The sequence below is a fragment of the Scomber scombrus genome, chromosome 12, assembly GCF_963691925.1.
Source record: "Scomber scombrus chromosome 12, fScoSco1.1, whole genome shotgun sequence".
NCBI lineage: Eukaryota > Metazoa > Chordata > Actinopteri > Scombriformes > Scombridae > Scomber > Scomber scombrus.
In genome coordinates, this window is record NC_084981.1 from 3,933,553 (window position 1) to 3,957,916 (window position 24,364).

Consider the following 24,364-nt stretch of genomic DNA (forward strand, 5'->3'; position numbering starts at 1 on the left):
TTGAAAGCATCAGTTGAGGTAGTTGAGAAGTTGTACATAGACTACTAGCTCCATTGCCTTTTCTCTTTGAACACATTTTGTTTGATAATATTTGTAATATTAATGAAGTTATTCAAATATCAGTCTAGATCAAATGGATTTCGCCTATCCTGCATATGATCAGGCTTACATGATTTAATGCCATTATTGGCCAGCACCATCTGCATGGTTTGACAAAGAACTTATTCTGGAAAGAGGAAGTTCTGTGAATGAAAGCTGACTGAAAGCTGAATAACCACAGCAGTGTCAATTTATTCTGCAAAACTGTGCCATAAAATGTGTTATCAGGTAAAAGTAGAGGGAGGTAAATTGTGGCCTAAAGCTAAGTTATAGCAATAGAATAAAGCAATTAATAGGGTAGAGACATCTCCATCATAACAAATGGATAAAGATTTATGCAAATTCCTAATACTCAATTATGTTTTGTGGTTTTAGGTGTCATCTTCAGTTTATGAATATCTCTCATTAAAATTATTTCTCACTTCTGTCTCAACTTTCATTTTTATTGTTTTTGAAATTATATTGTAATAACTCTGACCACACACTTTAATGTGTATAAAGGCAAAGCTGTAAACTGCTTGTAAACTATGAGTTGTTTCTATTGTACTCATTCTATCATAGACTGTATTCTATAAAACAGGTACATTGGTCTCATTGGTGCCCCTTGTGGTCACTGTGGAAAAAAACACAAGATGCCACTCAGACGCCAGGTAGCCAATAAGGTAAATGGGTAACTGTTGTAATGTTCACGACGTTGTTAACTCAACTAAAAATTCAAGCTTAGAATGTAATTAAATGTTGGTAATTTGCTAACAGCCTTTTTGTTTTTGTTAGAAAGTCTCTATACTGATTGACAGCAGCCTCATTTGCTTAGCGAACTGTTAGCCTATTAAGCAGGAAAGCTAAGCTACGTTAGCATAACAGCGAATAGATAAGATGGGTGGCTAATTTTCATTTGATAATAACTGTAAGTAGATTGGTATTTTTTAGCTGACAGTCTCTTAGTTTGATATATTTTCTCTCCCAGACAAACATGGACATAAATGTTTTTTTTTTTTTCCCTTTTCATTACTGGTAGTAGTCAGTTCATTTCAGCTAACTAAGTTAACAGCCGCGTCCCTTATGGCCACTGGCTCCCCATTTTTGACAAATATGATTATGGTTTATTTAAAAGGGACAGACACAATATACATAGACAGGTTGAAACAGCTGTCCAATGCAAGTATCACAGTGTTGATAGCAGATGATTATTTGCCACACCTGTCCCTAGAGTGGGTTTTTGTGAAAATAAGAGATTAAAATAGTAAAGTAAGAAAGAGGTTAACTGAATTAAAACACTTTAAATCTAATAAAGCACAGGGTAGAAAGAAAATAAAAGTACAACACAGTACAGTAAAAGACACATAAAATAATTAAAAATCTAACAAGGATTTGGTGAGTCTGTGCAGCAAAGTTTAAGTGGTCAGGTAGCCAGTTCCAGATTTGTGTTCCTTTCACAGTAAAAGCAGTCTGTACAAAAGATAATAAATAAAAGCCTGGCTGGCTCATGTATAAACCGGGTCATAAAATTGACTAATATTCTACTTTTTAAGGAGCAGTTTTTGGTCTACTGCTTGGGACTTTCCAGTGTCACAGACTGGTACTTTTAAGTCAGTAGTATTTATATTCAGTATAACTTTTTATGATTATGAATATAAAAGAATGTACTGCTCACTAAATAATTATCACTCCACCACCTCTCTTGATATCTAGGTGTTTGAGAGTGAGTCAGAGGCAGGGGCAGGATGCAGGGACAGTGCAGAAAGTCACTGCTGAGGTGAGTGATGAAAGAGATGTGACAGTTTAAAATAAGTTGTGAGTATTTTCTCATCATTTGGATGTGATTACAAAATGTATCCATCATTTTTCATGCTTGTATAGCCAGATAAAAGTATCAAAGCACCTATTAGAAGGCAGCAGGATACAAGAGATGACATGTACTCTGTTAAAAATGTGATGATAAAAGCCCAAACTAAACTTTTCAACTCAGCATGGCTGCAGGGGTCTGTGAAGGTCCATGTGATGTCATTTTCATCATCTGCTCTTCTTCACAAGGGTGTGTGTGGACCTTCCATAAGCAGCCCTAAATTGTACTAGGACCCAACCAAAGCTGCATTAGTACCTTCAGGGGCCCCTGAGCACCGAAGCTCATGTCCCCCAAAACAACTTTTATTTCATTCTGATTGGATAACGCTGCTATCAGATGGAAACCATGCAACTCCATCTTTAGTTTTGGATATACTAGGTTTCTGATAGCAGCCATAATTATAGACATCAAGTGAATGGGTCAAGCCTTGTGTTGTATTTCTGTAGAGCTCAACAAAAAAAACACAACACCTAATTTTTTCCCCTCCCTTTATTGAGGGCCCCTTTCTGCTCAAGGGCTCCTGGGCACTTTCCCAGATTGTCCGTATGGTAGATCTGGTCATGGACCCAACTGGTCCAATATTATCTCTACAACTATCAACCCACTTGTCCTTAACAACAACCTCATAGTTCCAAACAAGATTGACTCAGTTTATCAAAATATTTTGAATGCTTTTCATCCATCAGTCACTGTTTATGCATCCTAAAAGTGATTGTAATCTCATTGATGTCTATCCTAGATTCAACTAATTAGCATTAATAATGAGCAGACTTGCATTTCACTTATATGCATTTGTATATCTACATATCTATTCACAAGATATGTAGTCGCAATAATGTTATCAACTTATCGTACAATAACCTAATTATCAACATCATCATGTCTATATATGGACTTATCATATGATACATGGACATGACGTTGATCATTTTTGACCTCAGTATTGTCACACTTCACATTAGCAGCTAAGAGGCTATTCATGTCACATTGGCTAAGCAAGTAGTGTCCTCCATTCCTCACTGTGTACGTCCTGAGTGGAGACTGTAGAAGAATTAAAGGTAAATAACTCTGCCCCCAACCATAATGGCACTCTGTGTTTTTACACAAGTGTAGCACCCACTCTCCAATCATTATTATGCTATTATATTATCATTATATCAGTGGTATAAAATTATCTTCAAATGACAATAATATCATTTATCGCGATAATTTCTGAGACAATATATCGTCCAATAAAAGTAGTTATCATGACAGGACTATACACAAATATCTGACTCTATGACAAATGAGAGAGGCCCTAATATGAGGCCTTGGGGCATCCCCCATATTCAGTATTTTAGGTTCTACTCATATACATTTAAGAATGTAAGCCCAAATTGCACTATACGCATTATATGTTGCTAACTGTAAAGAGTGGTCCACTGTGTCACAAGCTTTCTGCTATACAAATAAAAACCAACACAATTTCCTATCTCAAGGTTTAGCCTCACAAAGTCAAAGAGATACAACAATACACTGTCTGTATGAAGAATAGTGAATGTTCCTGAGTTGGTTTGGAGCCCATTCGGCCCAGTCTTGGAAGGCACACACTCGGTCTTGTCTCAGGCTTACGTGGTTTTGACTACAGCCATACTATTTAGTGTTAATCTGCACCTTTTTGTTTGGGCTTGAGAGAATCATTGTACACACACACACACACACAGACACACATTTAATGCCACGAGGCGGGTTTAAAAGGGAGGCAAATCAAACGGACACCTTATGATTCTGGCTCGCGCTTATTGTCTGTCTGCTAACTTAAATCCATCAGCCCATGTCCACCCCTTTTTTTCTTCTTCTTTTTTTTCAAATTAAATCGCCTCAACATATGGCAAATGGAACTCTGGAGATATAGCAAAAAAAAAAATCTTATTCTAATCCAATCAAAACACGATTACTACAAAAGCACACTCTTAACAATGCACACTTGTCCTTCAGTTTCCTTTTTAGCTCCGGTATTCATTCCCGGAGCCGCGAACAGAGAATAGGAATGTGTGATTATACTGTATAGAGCTGGTTGAGGGGAGTGTGTCAGAGCGTGCATTGCCACACAATGTGCCTGGAGAGATTGATGTTTTTGTCATCCACCTGCTTCAAAGCTGTAAAAAAAAAAGAAAAAAGAAAAAAAAAAGCCGACTGATGCAAATAGAGAAACCTAGCCAGGCAGGCTCACAAACAAAAGAGGGAGAACCTCTACTGCTCCTCTTTGCACATCTGTTTTGGGAGAAATATCTGAGGTTTTCTGTTGTGACGCACACACTGGGCTCACATGAACACTGAATCTGAGTGTCTGGGAGTGTGGGTAAGTGTTGAATGCCCTTTTTTTTTTTTTTTTTTTTAGGGAAATGGGAACAATTTGAATCTTTTTTTTTTCTTTTTTTTTTCATATAGGATGCATCGGCGCAGTGGGAGAGCGGTAGAGAAGCGGCAAGCACTCTCTCTTCCCTCCCCTCCTTTTTTTCCCTCTCTCTCTCTCTGTCTCTCTCTTGTCTTTCTCTTTTTTGGCTCGCCCTCTTCTTCGTTTCTCGCCACGGAAACAAGAGAGAAAAAATATTCAGCAGGGCGAGAGCGGCTTGTGTTTTTTTCTTTTTTTCTGTTTTTTTTTTTTAACGGCATTCAGTCGCAAAAAATGTCGGGGCCGTCAGAGTGTAAAGCATCAGAGGATAAGCAGAGGGGCAGATGCGGTATAGGCGGTGAGCTCTCTGTCGTCTTCTGTCTCTGTCTGCTTCTCCTTCTATCTGCCTCTCTTTCCCTCTCTCTCTCTCTCTCTCTCTGTGTCTGACCGCTCTCTTCCCTCTCTCTCCCGCCGCCTCCTCCTCCTCCAGCGCCCGGGCTCCGTCTGGGAGAGGAATGATCTATGGTGCTTTGTTTATCACTGGCCATGGTCACTTCTCTGGAATGCAATTGGCTGGAACTACACCGTGTGGGTCCTGCACCCTGCGTCTCTCTCTCTCTTTCTCTCTCTCTCGTCTCTCTCTCTCTCTCTCTCTCTCTCTCTCTCTCTCTCTCTTTCCCTCTCTCTCTTTCCCTCTCTCTCTTTGAAGCAAGACATGAGCAGGGGTGCCTTGTCCGACGAGTCTTTTTATCTCTCTCGTCCTCTTTTTTTTTTTTTTTTGTGCCGTGGCATTTTGCATGTATCTGAATGATAATGGGACATATTGTTCCTCTGGACTGGTGATTGATTGAATGGCTTGACAGCAAAATGTGTTGAAGACATTCAGGAATCTGTTGTGCATGCCCACTGCTAGATTATCTTGTGTTTTGTCCTTTTTCTTTTAATATAAGCACCATTTTGAATGTGCACTTTAAACCACTGAACTCTTTATCCTGCTCTTTTATTTCAAGAAATGAAATTGAATTGAAGGATTATGGAGCTCTTAATCAACACAGCATTCTTTATTTTATTTGACATCTGTAATATATCAGTATTAATAGTCAACAATTGGACACAAACACACTCAGCTGTGTCAAAGATTTAGTTATTGTACACAAAACGTCATTTTTCTTTATTTCTTTATTTCAGTATCAATATACAGTTTTTAGTCTTTACATAATATCCACATTTCAAGTTTCTATTTTTGGATCATTTTGAACTTTTTAAAGAATTTCTATAACATGTATTTCTGCACACGTAAGGCTTGAGGCACGGCGACTACCTGGCAGCACACACGCGCACACACACACACACCACACACACACACACACACACACACACACACACCCCGAAGTGACAACATTTTCTCTCTTTAAATCGTGACCGATACACAAATCAAGCGTCGCAGCCACCGAACACCACTTTTCTTTCCAAGTAGCTATGTTTAGTAGTGTGTGTGTGCGTGTGTGTGTGTGTGTGAGAGAGAGAGAGAGAGAGAGAGAGACAGACAGAGAGAGAGTGTGTGTGTGTGTGTGTTTCCAGATAAGTGGGAGAGCGGTGTGTGAAGTCTTAGCCGTGGATTACAGGCCTCACAGATAGGCTTGTATCCAGACCGCTGTCTGACATGAGTTGATGGGATTACAGGAGGCGGGTGTCTGTCCCGGGCCCCCCCCCCCCCCCCCCCCCCCCCCCCCCCCCCCTTCCAGCCCCCACCTCCCTCACACCCCTGCCTGGGTGGAGGAGACACAAGGTGGAACTGGGGGTCACTGCATGTGTGTGTGTGTGTGTATGTGTTTTAGCATTAGACATATTTTTGAAAGCTGACGCTGATGTATAAATACCTTGTGTGCAACCTTGAATATATTTGACTGCATCTGTGTGTAAAAAGTCTTGAAAGTAAGTGATATTTTTTTAATGAAGTGAATTCTTTACAGTTACTGACGCTGAATTTAGACTCAAAGCAACAAAAAAAAGTCAAACTCTTTTATTGGAGTTTTATTTCGGCTTCACATGAACACATTAATTCAATCGGCAGCAATTTGCAAAGTGTTGATTCACGTTTGTTATATTTAGACGTGCAATAAAATGCAAAAATTTGCTTGTTTCAGCATTTTAAATGTAAAATCCCCAACTTGTATGCATCTTATATGATGTGAATCAGAAATAAGACATTTAAATGACATGTCAGCCTGTCAGAACTTGTGATGCACATCTTTTATGCCTCTTTTTTTAAACATTTCATAGAGTCAAGGATGAATAAATGAAGAGAAAAAGTACCGATAATGAAAATAATCATTAGTTGCACTCAGAAGTTGAAAATAATAATCCTTTGAGGTGTTTAAAGCATTAAGCCTGATGTGTGTGTGTGTGTGTGTGTGTGTGTGTGTGTGTTTGATTTTGACAGAGCTGTGAGGTAAAGTAGAGTCTTTACAGGCCTGGAAAGAGATCGATACAGTCGGCATTGGAGTTTGTTGAGAAAAATCACGGCCTGTGTGTGTGTGTGTGCTTCCTCTCTGATTACATCCTGACCCCCACTTTGCATCCAGCACTCTTGCTTTATCACTAAATACCACAAGAACCCCCCCCCCCCTACCCTTACTCCCTCTCCCATTCACTATACCTCAGCTCATTCTTGCTCTGCGAAATCACTGATAACCTTATTTATCGATACCATCCAGATCATTTCATAATCTGGGGCGGACGGAAAAAAAAAAACCAAAACGCCCCGACGCAAAAAAAAAAGAAGAGGACGTGGACGGCGACGACGAAGTCCACTCGAGCTGATTAGTGTGTGAAGTGTGCTTGTTAGGCATACTGTGAAGTGCGCTTGTTATATATCCAGACCCTCACGCTTGATTACTGCCGGCGCTTTACTACTGACAGCTGTGTACAGAGATGCTGCTGGGATCTGATGTGTCCGGTGACTAATGGAAATAAGGGGGGGAATAATAGCAGCTCCTGTTTTGACAACAAGCAGCGATTTAAAACCAAACTGGAAGAAATTACAGTAAATCTTTACTCTGTGAACTAATAAACTAAATGATACTCTATTAAAATCTCCTCCTATATGTATAATATCACTTTAATCTCTTCTTTACAAGTCTTAAGTAGCACCAGTTGAAAATGTGATTCCATATGGACACGCTCCTCCTTAATGCATTCCAACAAGAATCCCTTCAGTAATTGTGCCACTGAATCTAACACAGGTTTGAAATACAATGTGAATATATATTTTTTTTTTTGGGGGGGGGGGGTAGTGGGATTGGGGTGTGTGTGTGAGATAGCCCGCTGTGATTCTCCATCTGGCCCCCTGCACAGTATTGGAATGGACCGTCCTCCTTTTACCAATGGCGGGCCCAGAATAAGCTTCACTTTAAAGGATCAATTCTTTTATTATTGAAGTCGGTCTCCGTAGTGCAGGCTAATACATTCTGCATTGATCTCGCTTCCCTCTCTCTCTCTCTCTCTCTCCCTCTCCCACACCCCTTCCTCCCTCAAACCCTTTATTGCCATTCCTTCCAGCGAGGCTCGCATTTAAAAAAAAGAAAGAAAAAAATATGTTGGGCAGAATAAAGATTTTACAAAGTGACTGGAGGACAAATAAGCCTATAAACTGGGGTATTCACATTTTTTTTAGTGGGAAGGAAAGACAGGAGAGAATAAGGAGTCGGGAGTCGCCAGCAGGCGTTTTGAATATCATTACCAGCTTCGCGGGGAGAAATTGAAATCATAAGCATAAGGAAAGTACCTGGTAATTAAAACTGTCTCGCTGCGCCCAGCCTTTGATACCTGCTCGAGAAAGTATAGGCCGCTCTGTGTGTGTGTGTGTGTGTGTGTGTGTGTGTGTTCCCGCCTGGATGTAGATATTGTGCTCGCGCTAATTTCGGCGAGAGTGTGACATAAAGCTAAAGGATGTGAGAGTGTGTGTTTTGCACTTCTTCTTTTTTTTCTCTCTCTCCTCCGCAGTAAAACCTCACTCTGTCAGAGGGATGTCTGCTCATGATGAGTTGTGCAATGTATGTGTGTGTGTGTGTGTGTGTGTGAAAGCAGCCATGTATTGCAGTGGGTTGTGTCTCTATCTCTTCTTACTATGCACATTCCTTTGACTAGACATATACAGTGTGTGTGTGTGTGTGTGCGTGTGCGTGTGCGTGTGTGTGTGTGCGTGTGCAAAGTTTGCCACGACTGCCTTACACTGAGTAGGAGTGACGCGCGTTCAGATTCATTAATCATTTCAACACATTCTCAAATAATCTGCCTCAACACTGTTTGTTTAAATTTAAACCGGAGTGTAATATTCATAAAGGAAAAATAAGCAGCGTCATGTTTTAACGGAGTGCGTCTTCACTTCTCAATCGTTCGCAGGCCCGGTGGAAGCAGCCACAGAACACTTTGACGTCGGCTGTATCAAAATCAAAACCCCGAAGCATGTGTGCCAGACCCTTATTGAACAAATTTGCACCAGTGAAGCCAGCAGTTGAGGACATTAATGATCTGGACCCACTGGGGTCTGCTGCTCGGCGCCCACAGGCTAGCCGCTCGATCCCCAATCAATAGCTTTTTATTAAAATTGTTTGCGAGGCAACACAAATCCATATTGTTTTGCCTCGGACAGGGTTGCCCATGTGAAATATGTCGGACATATATAGATATATATATATATATATAAATATATATATTTTTCCAGACGAATGCAGAAAATGATTGGTTGATATGCATGAGAGAAAAAAAAAAGAAAAAAGAAGAGGGGCAGTGGTTTGCCATTATTGGAATATCCATTTCAACATTGATTTTCATAAGAGATGCATTTGTGATTATCTTATTTTCTCTTCCCTCAACAGGGTTGAATTACATATCATATTATCCCCGGTATTAAGGCAAAATTAATAACACAAGTAATTATAATACTTATGTCTAATGATATGCTGCGAGGGCCCTATTGATTCCGTCGAGATGCATCTAAGGGGAAAAGGCTCGGAGCTTTGCCTGACGACAGGCGCTGGCAGTGTACTCGGCTCTGTGTGTGTGTGTTTGTGTGTGTGTGTGTGCGTGTGTGGAGTGGCAGCGGCCGCAAAATAAGATCAACAGCAGCAACACGAGCCTCAATCCGCAATCCACATTTAGTGTAATTTCATACTTAAAATCCAATCTGCGGTCAGTGATTAATCTGTGCGATCTGTTTGCAGCTGTTTTCTCACAGCGCTCCTCCAGCGTCAGCCTCTGATGCCGCTTAGTCCGCACGCCGATTGTGTTTGAAGTTTTTTACATTTATTCAGCAATGTGTCACTTCTTCCTTTTTAAAAAATAATGTAAAGAAAAACTAGACAGGACGACTATAGATTTTTTTTTTAAGAGACTGACAGAAAATACACAAAAAACACAAAACGTTACAATAAATTCCGGAAGATCTTTTCATTCTATCTTTATTACATTACCACGATCTGCTCTTCACAAATGCACTGTCACACTGTCTAAATATGTTGCACACTGCTGCGCTCTGTTTTATTACTACCTCCATCACATACCTGCTGACTGACTGTCTCTCCTCATGCTGGTTCCTCTTTATCTCACCTGTGTGTGTATGTGTGTGTGTTTACATATATATATATATATGTGTGTAAAAATCTAAAAAATGTAGGCGTCCTCACAGTGTTCTGCAGATGTCAGATCTCATAAGCTTTTTAAATAAGTCTCTCACTCCACCAGGAGAAATGTTGCTGATTTTAAAGTCAACTTTAAAGCTTTCTAATGTGGTTTTCACTTGATTTTAGATTGTTTCTGAATCTCACACCTAAATTTAAAGATCGCTTACACTCTTTCGTAGGTCGTGACAGTTGTCTTAGCCTCAATTCTAGAGATTTACCAGCTTAGATGAAGGAAAAGAAAGAAAGGAGGTGAGAGAAAGAAGGCGTGTGAAAATGAGATGTGTGAAACAGTAAAGAGAAAAAAACAAATACAGTAAATGGGAGCAAAGTTTCACGCTGATACTCAACCTGCTTTAAAATGTTGTAGCAGTTTGTTATGTTTGGAAAGATTGACTTTTTAGATGTGTGCATGTTTATAATGGTTTGTGATGTGCTTATACGTCTAATATGAATATAGTGTTGCAGTTAAGCTTATATGAACGTATATTTGAGCCTGTTCACTGCATCATCATCACTCATCACTTCATTGCAGGTGGGAGGACAGGATGGAGGAGCCACCATCGCCGCCGCCACCGCCTTTTGAGGTGAGAGGACAGTGAGGTTGCAGTAGCCAACACCTGCCAAAAGAGGGCAACATGATGTCAGAATTGTACCCCCCCTCCACCACCACTGCTGCCTCCTTCTCCTTCTTCTTCTCCTTCTCCTTCCTCTTCCACAGACCAGTGCAAGCCAGTGAGCAGGTAGGAGGGTGAGGAGGAGGGGGTGGGGGTGGGGGGGATTGTAGGTGCTGGGTTAAACGTGTAAGTAACAATAATTTACATTTACGCCTGGAACGGCTCCCCCACCCCCCCCAACCCCACCCGTGCTGTCAGTCTGCAGTTCAAAGCGCTCCTCCACTCTCCCAGGCAACAAAGCCAGCCATCGTCTTGTCACGCAGGCAGCAGATAGCGCGCGGTAGAGTGGATGAAGTTCTTCACAGTCAAGGTGTCATTACGGAAGACCTTGCCTGGATGCGGCGGCCCGTTTCATACAAAAACAAAAAAACAAAAGGGGTGGCAGTGGTGGGGTGGGGTAGAGAGAGGAAAAGGGGGAAAATTAAATATGCCACTCTCCCTTCTCTCAAGTCTCTGTCCTCGCCGGGGAAGCAGCGGCTCCACGCTCCAGAACGTGGAGCTTTGGGCCTCAGCCAAGGACGGAGAGGTGCACAGCAGCCCCCGTGATGCTGCTGAGTCGACTTTCATTTTTTTGGGGGGCGATTTTTTTGAAAACTATTCCCCCCCCCCCCTCGCACTCTTAAAGAGGTGATGTGCGGTGGATGGTACCCCTTTTTGCGCCGTTATTAAAAAAGAAAAAGAAAAAAGAAAAGGCACAAAAGAGCAGTAATAGATCACACACTAACTGACACCTTTTGCCATCCCTTGTTTTTGGGCTGTAAAAATCCCACAGCCCATTTGTTCTATGATGTGACAGCATTGATGATAGGATGACAGATGTCTTACCAGCCCACCCCTCGGTGCCAACAACCCACCACACCCCCTCACCCCTTCTACTGCGCACACACACACACACACACACACACACACACACACACACACACACACACACACACACACACACACACACACACTGAAACAGTTTGCCCCTGTTCGGCTGGGAGTCGACCACGGAGCACAGCTGCATTGCTCCAGTATGGTGGAACCCCCTTAACCCTGCCCTCCCCCCTCCCCTCCCGGATGCCTTCCTCCCCTCCTCTTTGGAGTAGAGAGAGAGAGAGAGAGTGATAGGCCTCTTTGGCACAGCGCTGCCTCTTTGTTCCCTGCCAGGTCGGCTGCAGGAAGCCACCGAGGCAGGGTCAGCTGTAATTCCCGCTCCCGGCCAGTAGAGGACGACTCCCCCGCCCCCAGCATGGCAGCATGGGGGCACGGGGCCCCCGTCTCAGCGGTGACATTTATTTCATCTTATTAAAACCAGCTGCCTTATATCTTACACTAGTGTTTGTTAGCAGTTATTAATAGGCACAAGGCCCTAATTACATGTATTGTAATTGGTTTCACATGCAGTAACATGTAGTGCTGCTAACTGCAATGCATTAATGCTGCAGAACAATTCAATTACACTGGACAGGCTGCACTATTAGACCTGAACTGGAAGTGGCCTGTGTGTTCTCAGAGTGTCATGTAAGCAGGGATTTACAGCTGAATCAGGCAGCTGAGTGAATGATGAGTTCACTGACAGAAAGTGAAAATAAAAGAGTGTTTTTAAGTGTCACGTACATGGTTGAATACAAAAACTTTAATTGATGTCAACTCAGGCTTTTGGAAATTGTTGTAGGCAATTTTAAAAAAACAACTATTTTCTGACATTTTATTGATTAATAAGGAAAATAATCCTCAGATGAATCAATACTGAAAATCAACATCAGAGATCATTTACTCTCTACATGTCTGCATAAGCTGCTACATGTAATCATTAATCCATCACTGTGATTCTGTGCTATTTCAAACAAACAAACAAACAAACAAACAAACAAACCTACAGGAATGTGCCAGACTTCATCCTGACACACTCATCGGACTATCCCTCCCCGACTATCTCACACACACTCACTCACACACACACTCACTCACTCACTCACACACACACCACGTTGTTCCCCCAGCTCTGCATTTTCCATCTGCACTATCTGCATCTCCTCCTGTACCAAAAAAAAAAAAAAAAAGAAATTCTAATCCTACGCAAAAAACTACACAGGCAACAGCAGGTGCGTTTTACACTGTATGTAAAACAAACTCTTTCTTATGGTAGGAACACTTGAAACAAACAAACTCATTACAAATACACATCCCGCTCCCCCTTTTTTTTGTTCTTTGTGATATTTTATCTAGGCTAATGTGGTATGGATATTCAACGCCGACTTCTGCTGAAGTCGTCATTTCGCTTCTTGTGAGACACCAACAAGCGATATATGTGCGTGCGTTTGTGTGTGTGTGTGTGTGCATATTTATTATTATTGCCTTTTTTTCCCCCTCCTTCTTGCCAGGTTTTTGTAGAACATTTAGCTAATTGATTATCACATGCCTTGGCCTTATCAGCAAACCGTTATTTTGTAAATGAATATTCAAGAGAGATTTCTCCTCTCTTTGCCTTTGTAGTACATTATTTGTGGACAAAATATGCAAACATAGAGAAAAGGCAGCTTGCTTTTCTGCCTCACTGCCTAATTACATTTTGCGCTCGCACCTATACAGAGACACGGCGTGTATTTATAGCGGAGGAGAATGAATTCACACACTCCCCCAGCTGCGAGCGTATGCCAGGCATCTGCTTATGAAGTGGCTCTTTTTCTCCAGGATGGTTCTGCAACTGCCCCCCCCATCCCCTTCCCCTCCAACAACACACACACACAGAAGAGGAAAAGAGAGAAAGAAGAGAGAAAAAGGAGCTTAATCGCTCCTGTCTGTTTCATGCATATCCCCCCTCTTCCTCCCTCCTTCCCCCCATCCTCCTCCTCCCCCTCAAAAAAAAAAAAAATCCACCGCCTGGCTCATCTTCTGTGTGATCAATTTGACTTGTTTATGTTTATGCGCCCGCCGTTCTTGTCGTCGTCGCCATCTTTGTGAGGAGCCTTGTCGGGGGAGAGGAAATGGATGGCGGCGACAGGGGGAAGGAAGAGGAGAGAGAGAGAGAGAAGAGGGGGAAGAGGAAGGAAGGAAGGATGGACTGACAGGTGGAGAAGGTGGGATGAGGAGAAGAAGGAGGAGGAGGAGGGGGGATCAGAGAATGAGGGATGGAGTGACAGAGGGGATTTGACAGACAGAGAGTAAAAGAGAGGACAGAGAAGAGGAAAAAAAAGAGGAGGGTGGAGGGGGGTCGTTTATCTGCGACATCCCTTGTCATCATATATGTAGATGCCTTTTGAAGTTTGGTAGCGTGTTCCCGCGCCCTGGTAACTGTAGCCATGCACCCTTCGCACTAGATCGACTTAAAAAAAAGGAAAAAAGAAAGAAAGAAAGAAAGAAGAAGAAGCCAGAGCACCTTACTTACTGCGCCCAGTTAGACTGCGGCGGCTAATCGCGCTTGGCAGAACACACTCCGCTTTAATTTTAGCCATAATGACGACGAGAGGGGCGAAATGATACTTTAAAGAGCAAGAGGAGAGTGGAGGCAAAAAAAAAGAAAGAAGAAGAAGAAGAAGAGGGGAATGAAAAGAGTGAAAAAAGGACACGAGAGAAGAGAGAGAGAGAGAAGAGAGAGAGTGAGAGAAGCTGTGAAGGTGATTAGTTGTACTGGCGGATCTTGGCGGTGGAGGAGGTTGGAACACTAATCCTTGCTTTGGTTGGAGACATTTTCGCGCAGTAGGTCCCTTCTTTCCGCCCCCTCTCAATTTTAAGCCCCGTGTCAAGCTCAAGCCCTTCTTTTCCAGCGCTCTCACTTGCTCTCATTTCCTCTGCCTTCTGGCAAGCCCTGCTATTTATAAGAAAAATCATTTTTCTTTTCTCTCCCTCTCTCCCTCTCTCTTTCTCCTTTTTAATTCTTTCCTGGCGTGTTTGATTTTCTGCCCTGCTTTAGAGAAGGTGCCCAGATGAGTGGCAGCCAGCCAGGGCTCGTCTCCTCTCCTCTCCTTCGCTCTTCCTCCCCTCTCTCTCTCTCTCTCTCCTCTTCTTCCTCATCCTCCTCACATGTGGCTTTTTAAAAAAATAAAAAAAACGGGCTGCCGCCAGCTCCCAAAACACATACGCTCGCCACATATCAGATTTACATTGAAAAACAGTAGCGGGGCTGTTTGTATATTGATGACTCGCTCACGTTTCCGAGCGCTCCCCGCCGCTTTGCATAACCAGTGTAGCGATGTGAATTGGCCCGCAGCCCAGACAATAAGCCATAGATTTTTTACAGTATGACATCATTTATCCAGTGCATTATTTGATTGTTTTGGCTCCTTTCTAATTTGATGGATCTGACTGTTGTCTCTTAAAATCATCAGCATCACTTCTTCTGTGTGTAATCTGTTCTGCTGAAAAAGGAGGAGGAAAATGTATGCATTTAGCACACGGCTCCTGCTGCTTCTTGCTGTTCCTTGCTGCTTCTGGAAGCTCAACCTCCACCACCACTACCACTACTACTACTACAACTGCTTCAATGCTCATATTGAAGAACGTTAATCAGGACAGAATAGCATATATTGAAGCTTTGGCCCGCCTCTGTGCATATAAAGAAAACTGCACTTTTCACATTTACATTCATGCCAAACACTCCGGGGCCTGTCAATGCTCGGGGCCAGATATCATCCAAACTGCCATTGATTTGTTTGTCCTTTGGCCCTTTTCCATGGTTTGGGAAAATGAATCATGGCTTTTTTTTTTTTTTGGTTGTTGTTCTTCTTGGCATCATCTGTTTAATCCATACACTGCTCGTTTTCCATAAATAACAGGGCACAACTCAGCTTGGACCGGCTTGTAACGCCGGGGCGCTTTTGTTCTCAAAAAGGATGACAGCAGCGCTCGAGGTGCTTAACACACACACACACACACACACACACACATACACACACATACACACACAGAAAACAACGCACCCCACCTCACCTCAACATCTTTAACCACACTATTAGAGGTAGATTAAATTTAGAGAGCGCCAAGAAGATAAACTTCCGAATCCGTGAGGCTACAAGTTCAAATTTCACAATGTATGCACGCTAATAACTGAGTCACACACACACACACACACACACACACACACACACACACACACACACACACACACACACATATATATACAGACATTTAGAATCATGGAACTAACTCATCAACTGTTTAAAAGGTTCAAGTTACACAGGATGTCTTATTGTATTCATAACCTTTCTGCTCCTCTACATTCCCCCCCCCTCCTTTGCAACAGTGGGTAGAAATTAATTTCCCTGACTTTTGCACGGCCCGAACAGCACAGGGTCAAATTCCGACGTTCATTACCGCCGCCGTTTTTTATTTCACTGTAAAATATGTGCAACTGGATAACAAGAGCTCGGGGAATCCAAGTATAGATTTTTATTTCATGATCCTGAGAAGAAGAAGAAGAAGAAGAAGAAGAAGGAGAAAAAAAAAATTAAAGGAGAATAAACAGCCACCTGGTCAGATGGTGGAGGGGGGAGGGGGGTGCGGGGGGACAGGAACTTAAAAAAAAAAAGAAGAAGTGAGTGAAGTGGTTGGGTTGTTCTAATGCGTGTGTGGGCGGAGATGAGAGATGCAACATATGGAATTCATGTGATGCTGGAGGTTGTCTTTTTGTGTACGTGCACACATATACACACACTTAAGATTTAAAAAAATAAAAAAACTCATTACCTGCATTTTAGTGTAATCTCTTTCTAATTCGGAGTGCTTTGCCATAGATCACCCTCCAACTTAAATTGTACCTGTTATTTTTCAGGTAGGGTGTCTGGGCCTCATATGCATTTTCTAGAGCTTGCTTTACACGGTAATGCACACTAAGGCAACGGTGCCAGGTGTGTGCCTCGGACGTAAACACTGTGTAAGCACGGTAATTGTGCCACTTAGCGAGCACAAGCTGTATGGGTTTACCTCCAAATAACCTTCCCCCAGCCACGGAACCTGCGGCCAACAGCTGCCACGTAGCAGTGTCAGGGACTCAGAGCTCTGTATTTAATATGCTGTAGGCGGAGGGAATCAAATCTCTCAATGTTTAGACTTTCAGATAAAAGAAGGCAGATTGGACCTTTGGATAACCCTGTACATACATTTCCCTGAGGCAGAGCCGCTCTTTATGCAGAATAATTTCATCAGTGGCTGAACTGTGGAGCCACAGCTACAAAGTTACGTTAGCTAACAGATACACTTGGATGTGAGAAGAGAAACTACAGTATAATGGCAGCAACTTCTTTTCTTTTTACTTTCACGGTCAGCAGGCTAGCTGTATGTGTTTTTTTTGATAGCAACGTGTTGCTAGTTGGAACATGTTGAACTTGGAAAGTCAATCTAACTCATGTCTAAGTTTAGTTTAGTTGAACTGTGGAGCAAACCCTGGAAGTCAACGATAATCTTGATTGACAGAAGAGGAACTATTATTTCAAACATGCCTTTTTTTCTTTGTTGAAGGCCATTGTTCTTTGGTAGTTTCCTGGTAGCTAACTTGATATGACTAGAAAACAAATTCTATTGCTGTTGTATCTTTTTTTACTTGGTATTTCTTGGTCTGTAGACATTCCCACATATTCAGATGTAAAGATGATATTCAGTGATGTGTTGTAGAAGTCATCAACCAACAAGGCAACCTGAACACAATGCAGTTCACTGATGATATAAAGTTAAATGGTATTGGCATTGTTCTAGGATTATTCCAGTTTATTCCAATTAAATAACAGTACGTTTATTTATAGAGCATTTTTCAAAATCAAAGTTACAAAGTGCTTCACAAGGCCACACAAATCACAAAAGTCACAAAGTGCTTCACAAGGCCACACAAATCACAAATCATAAAATAACTGCATTATAAAAGAGAACAAATAAAAACATTTGATGATTAGAAACCCTTTCAGTGGAGGAAAATGAAGCTTAAATAACGTCAGGAAAGGCTCTCTGATAAAAGTATGTTTCAAAAATGGATTTCCAAATGCTCTGTCTCCTCTAGTTTTCAAGATTTAGTCTTGTTTTTTTGCATTTTTGGCTATCATTCCTAATAATGACTTCACTCTAAACCATCATTGAGATCTTGGAAGACAGCAACATATCAATACAATGAAGTGAACAGGAGAATGACAAGGTATAAGATGGTGATCAAGCCAAAAGTTTAGCCAGATTACCTGAACTTGTTTGTATGGAATGAAGGTGAAAGCAGGCGCATCTGAAACGTCAGTCCATTGCTACCATTGTGTGCGTTACAATGGAAGCGTAATTGTGTTAAGTCAAAGTTAAACCAGGAAGACGTTCTATAAACTGTGAAGTAAGTTTATTACAGACAGTTTAGTGGGTCATTTTTACCATTTTCCTTAATTACCTCTTCCAAATATGTTTAGTTAGCCTGGTGTTTGTCTTTAATGATCTATTGCTTTATCTCTTTGACCCATCTTTGTTAACATTTCACACCAACATACACAATATCATTACTATTTTAATTTAAAACATTATGGATTTCAGCTGTAGCTTAACCTTTCAAGTCTCTGAGTAATGTTTGCACAAATACGATCTTCTTCAATATGCAGCCTTATTATATGTGTTAGGATTTAATTGTAATTGACTTAAGGCTCTGGTGTATTGTATACAGTGTGACAACATACACTGAGCTGTCACATATAGCTGATTACCTACATTCTAATAATGGAACAGGCACAGATAAACCGCACGTACTATTACTGTCTGGAAGAGCTGAGCAAGAACATCCCTTCATATTAGTCAAAATGTCAGTGTGCCAGTCAGTAATGGACTCTGTAGGTGTTGGATACTACTTGATTAATATCCCCCTGCTTCACCTCAGCGGGCCAGAAACTGCAAACTGTCCCTCTCTTCAAGTAACTTTACTTATTCCTTAAAAAAAAGAAGCAAATCTTTCTTAATCCTCTCACCTTTGCGTGCTAGGTAATGATGCGAAGTGAATAATGTGCTCAGCCTCCCTAAAAAAAAGAAGTCATCCGATCCAGGAATTTTCCTCTTTTTTTTTTTTTTTCCTCTCCTCCCTTTGAGTGACCACTGGGCTCTTAGAGTCACCGTCTGGCAGCGTCCTTGCCAGCCGCCGAACTCAATCAAGTCGGCCCGACAGCTCTGGCCGGAAGAACGCCGGACGATAAATGGAGTGAAACTTTTAGAGGTGTGTGTCAGGAGGAGGTGAAGGGAGACGGAGGCACGAAGAGGAGGAAGAGGAGGAGAGGAGAGGAGAGGTGGAGGGGAGTCGGTCTTCATCCTGTAATGGCAGCGAGTGTGTAAGGAGGAAGGTGGAGGGAGAAAAGAGAGAGCGTTTAGTTGTGATAGATATTGATAGAGATTGTAATGAATGTGGTGTGGGCACGGCACCCTAAAGCGCTGCAGTGGTAATGCAGGGTGACAGTGTATTTGTACTAATAACCCTTAAAAGTGGTGATAAAATACTCCACTCCCCTACTGGAGCCCCTGATGGATGTGCTGGGAGTAATTAAACTCCATTAGGCTGCGGGTCCACTTACCATGCGCCTATATATATATGTGTGTGTGTGTGAGAGAGAGAGAGAATGTGTGTTTGAATGTCTTAAAACACCACTCCCCTCAGGGATCAGGCTATTCCAGGTAGAAGGGCAAGTGTACAGTCATTGTCTGTGTGTGTGTGTGTGTGTGTGTGTGCGCAGGAGTTTAGAACAGCCTGCAGAATGACACGTACTGTACATCATGCGGATCTGTGACGCTAAGTACGCAACCGACTCTTCACTCTAGTCAATTCCCAAAAGGTTGAGAGTGCACAGTAGGTGAGGTGTCAGTGTCAGTGTCATCCAACACATCGTTGTGTTTTGCTGTTGACAGGAAAGCTGCTGCTGCTGTTTTTTTTTTTTGTGTGTGTGTGTGTGTGTTTTTTTTTTAAACCACAGGAGATGTTTTGACTCAACACTGAGCCAGGGGAGAAGCCTGCGGCAAGACCACCGTACCAGACTCACTGGGAATAGCCTGCATCTACCGTCATGTTTTCACTTGGCACTCAACCGCACACTTGCCCAGATGTGCGTCTGACATCCACGCACGCGCGCACACACACACACAGGAACATAGCAGTTGAATAAAGTGGTTGCTATCTTTGACCTGCAGTTGGTAATCACGCAGCATCAAATATGAACAAAAAAGAAACAACCTGGTTTTGTGTGACCCATCTACCGCACGCACACACACACACACACACACACACACACACACACACACACACACACACACACGTTGATTCCAGAGGCCTCGCATCGCATCGCATCACAAGGCTGGCAACCAAGGCGGGTCCGATCTGTTGCGCCCGTCACTGCTTTTAATGACCCTCCTGGGAAACCCCTTACCTGACGGGGGCCTTAGCTTAGCCAACGTGTCCAGGTGCAGCAACATAAGCATTTCATTAAAAATTGAAGCCAATAATGTTTTTTTTTTTTTTAAGCAAAGCTTTCACAAACACGAGCGAAAGGGGAGGGAGAGAAAGGACGGCGAATTTAGAGAAGAAAAAAAAGAGGAGACACTCTGGCACAAATCCAAAACTAGATGTATGTCAGCCGCCACTTCTTCGCCTTCTTTTTCTCCTTTTTTGTCTGTCTCATTTCCTTCCTCCTCCTCCTCTCTCACTCCCTTTCCCTCTCTCCTTCGCTCTCTAATCACACTCTGACTTTACTTGACCTTTCTGCGGCTAATTAGTCGGCTTGCGGGAAAAGGATTGTGGGTAGTATATCTCCAGTGATGATGGTGATGATGATGATGATGGCGGCGGTGGCGACGCTCTGGTCTTTCTACCACTTGCAAATGTGCCGGTGATTAATTCTTGGAGGCCTTTTTTTTTTTTTTTTTTTAACTCCTCTCCTCTAAAACAAACTGTAAAACATTGTGGGTTGTGGTGACCTCTCAGTGCTGCCTGTGGGTGAAAGAAAAACGGTGCCTTAAGGTGGCATTACAATACGTCTTTATTATTATATCATTTTTTAAAGCATACAAGCACATTTGAGATAAATGTATCAGTTTGTCAAGTCAAATCTTTTCCTGAATATAGTTGAGCTTCATAAATGCCCTGCTCTTCTTCGAAATATTCTCTATGATCACACTCTGTTGAATAATCTCAGTAATTGTGCATCAGTTGGGTGGCTATGATCACATGCTTTATTAAAACTGACTGTGTGATGGGAGAGATACAAGCCGCTGTTTAGACTTAGAAATAATTAAACTAATGCCATTGATTCGTCTCTCGGGGAAAATCACAGTTGATTGTGCTAGTTGTAACGAGTGGGTGGAATGGCGCTGGAAAATATCATTTTTTATTACTTTGCTTATGTCAAATGTGTTTTTGTCTTCGTGCACACACATGCGGCTAAAACGCTTTCGAGTGTGTGTGTGTGTGTGTGTGTGTGTGTAAGAGTGTGTGTGGTGGCTGTTCTTGGCGTGTTGACGTGTGCCTTCAGGTGCATAGTGTTCTCCATTTCACGCATAAGAGTTAGCTCCAGCGAACACACACGCACACACACACACACACACACACACACACACACACACACAAACACACACACACAGGGACAAGGTGAATGCATGCAAAACATCCACCCACATACTCAGACAAACTGGGGAAAGGAGAGGTAAAAGCAGGTGTGTGTGTGTGTGTGTGTGTGTGTTAGATGCTCAAAGTGAATCCTGTGTGACTGACTGTGCGTCTGATGTTTCAGTGTCTGCTGCCTCATTATTACAACTTATGCTGTTTTTTGAGATGAATAATTGATCTTCTTTTAGCTGAGAGAAGAAACATTTCTAACATTTTAAGTGAGCTTCCAGTACATCACAATTTATATACTTCATAATAATAATCAATGGAAGCAACTCATATATCAGGTTCATAATTAGTATGGTTAAAAAACATTCTAAATATAAAACAGAACTATTATATGTATGTGTTACCAGCCACAAATATAATGCATTATAATACATTACTATGATATGTTAAAAATGTAATGTAGACACATATAAAAGTAATATTTTATAAGCTAATTACAATATATTTAGACTATATATGTTTCAATTGGACTACTTTAAGGCCGTATACAAGAAGTGCAATTTATAAGGAACACCTGTGCAATCCAATGCAATCCAATACAACATCTGTACCATAAACTCTAAGGTGATAATATTACTGTATGTGTTATTGAGGCTGCAGTGGGTGGTGATGCTACTCTGGACTTCATTATATTGGAAAGTGTTTTGTTTTGGATTGCATTAGATTGCACATGTGTTCCTAATAAAGTGCCCAGTGAATTTGGAGAAGACTGTGCAGAACCATTATTGTTAACTGGAAAAAATATAATGTAATTAGTTAAAACATTTTGTTACTGGTCATATTTTTTGATATTTATGCTTGATGGGGGAGGGATGGAGGGGGCATCGTAGGGGATTGCCTCATCTCAGTGTTTCTAAACTCTTAGTTACAGCCCTGACTGATGAATATTTAACTAATAAAATCAATCATAATCACATTTCCATTCCTATCAGGCCTTGTGGGCTTTTTTTGTATAAAATAAATAAAGGTCAATCTAACCTGACATATAACCTTTGCTGTTAATGCTTTCCATCAGTGTTAATATATTACTGTTCCATTAATGCTTCAATATGTAGTACACTTCTAAAATAGACTATTGTTAATTTCTTGTGAATTACTTTACAGCTGTTAGATTTATTGCTATTTATTAAAAAAAAACACACTTTATCTTTTAATTTCTAATGTTCTATTTTGAACTTAGCTTTTGCATTATATGAATATACTTACATGTAAATAAATGTCACTTTAAGATTATAAATATCTGCAAAACGTACAAATTGATGTGTTTTTTCCATGTTTTTACTTGCAGCTTTAGCTCTCATTCCCTTCATTGGTTGAATTGACCGCACTCCTTCATCACATACATTGATCATTCACCATCCAACCAGTAATGCACTCCTCTCATTCTATAACCGCTACACTCCGTCATGACGCCGCTTAATCAAATCACAATTCATCTTCTTTTTTTCTTTTTTTTTTTTTTAACAACCAAAAACGCATTTTCATTTTCTCAATCCCACCACTCAAAGAAATACCTGCTCCTCCTCCTCTCCATCAAACATGCATCAATTAAGCGTGATGTGAGGAGAAAGGACAATCTATAGTTTGGAGAATTTATTCAATTTGCATCCGTAATTGCGTGCAATTTACAAACTCATTATTTAACAATTTAGTGCATTTAACAGCAGCTGGAGGGCAGATAATGGTTGGGGCTATAGGGGGCGAACGCAGGCCCCAGATGGACCCCCAAAACATGATGCAAAGCATTAAAATGATGATATTTGTCTGTCTGAGTCGTTAAGCCAAGATTCGAGTGGGTAAAAGCGTGACACAAAAGAAAAAGATAATGTGCAAGATTTCGGCTCTGAATCAGTCAGAATATGATTGTTTTGACTTGAGTTTTAATGGAAATATTCCTTTAAATGTTTGGTGAAGAGCTCCAGTTTAAAATGAACACCAGTGCTGTTAGTAGAAGTAGGGATCTGGCATATTTTAACTTTCCGGCTCCGTCCGACATTTCTGTGAAACCACTTTAGTCACTGATAACTTTGAAGGTGACACACACAGCCCTACTGCCTAACAGCCTTTGTGCTTTTATTACATTTGGCATGTCCACAAGAGCCCATGAAAGAGTGTTTTTTTTCTTCTTTCCTCAGCAAAGTGTGGGTGGCTCACTCGCTTTTTAGCTCCTTTTTTTTTCGGATTCAGACTCGATCCGCAGGCAAGACGGCCTTGTTAAGCTCTAATAGAGTCCAAGGATTTTCAATGTATGATGCTGTACTTAAAAATCGGATTGTGTGTGTGTGTGTGTGCGCCTCGGTGTGTCACAGCGCGTGTGTGTGTATATGTGTGTGTGTGTGTGCGTATGATGGCCTCTCCCTTCCTCTCCTCTCATAACTGATTGTTTACTGAGTGCTTTCCACCTTTTTTCCCTGAGCCTGTAAGTATAAAATTTTAATTAGGAACACTGACAGGTCTGGCGCATGATCCACAGCCTTGCATCCATCACAGGAGGAAAAAAAAAAAGAAAGAGAGAAGGAAAGACTGAAAGAGAGAGAGAGAGAGAGAGAGAGAGAGACTCTACTTTCACGTCTCTACCTCTACCCCCCCCCCCCCCCCCCCTCCTCGGTCTCCCCTCTCCTGACGCGAGCGCCGGACTTGAGCAGCAGGTGCCATATTACTGTGTACAGAAAAGCAATTAGGCAGCATATTGGATGAATGAGGAGTGCATTAATATTAGCAAGTGCATTTGTCAGTGGCGTTTGATGCGAGTCCTTTTCTTTTCTTTCTGCAACATTAAGATTGTGGCGCTCATAAATTCACTGCTTAAACCACCATCTGCTGCGCTGTCAGCGCACGGCGAGGAGAGAAGAGAGGAGAGAGAGAGGAGCCATTTATTCCCTTCTGTCTGCCTCACTGGGGGAAAGAGAGTGAAAGACAGATAGATAAGAAGAAAATGCATTCATTCCCTCCCTTTCTTTGCCTTTCTTTTTTTCGCTTTTCCTTTTCTTTCCTTTTTTTTGTTCCACAGGGACTGACTGTGTATTAGGATTTATGGAGATGCTTGGCGCACAGCAAGCGACAGTGCTCTTAAATCTGGCTCTTTTCCTATTGTCTGGAGTG

At 41.7% G+C, this 24,364-nt stretch overlaps 1 protein-coding gene across 1 annotated transcript in view; it reads right to left on the reverse strand.

Moving 5' to 3' along the window:
* LOC133992170 (craniofacial development protein 2-like) overlaps positions 1-24,364 on the reverse strand; it is a 780,535-nt gene that overhangs the window by 282,774 nt on the left and 473,397 nt on the right. The window lies entirely within an intron of this gene.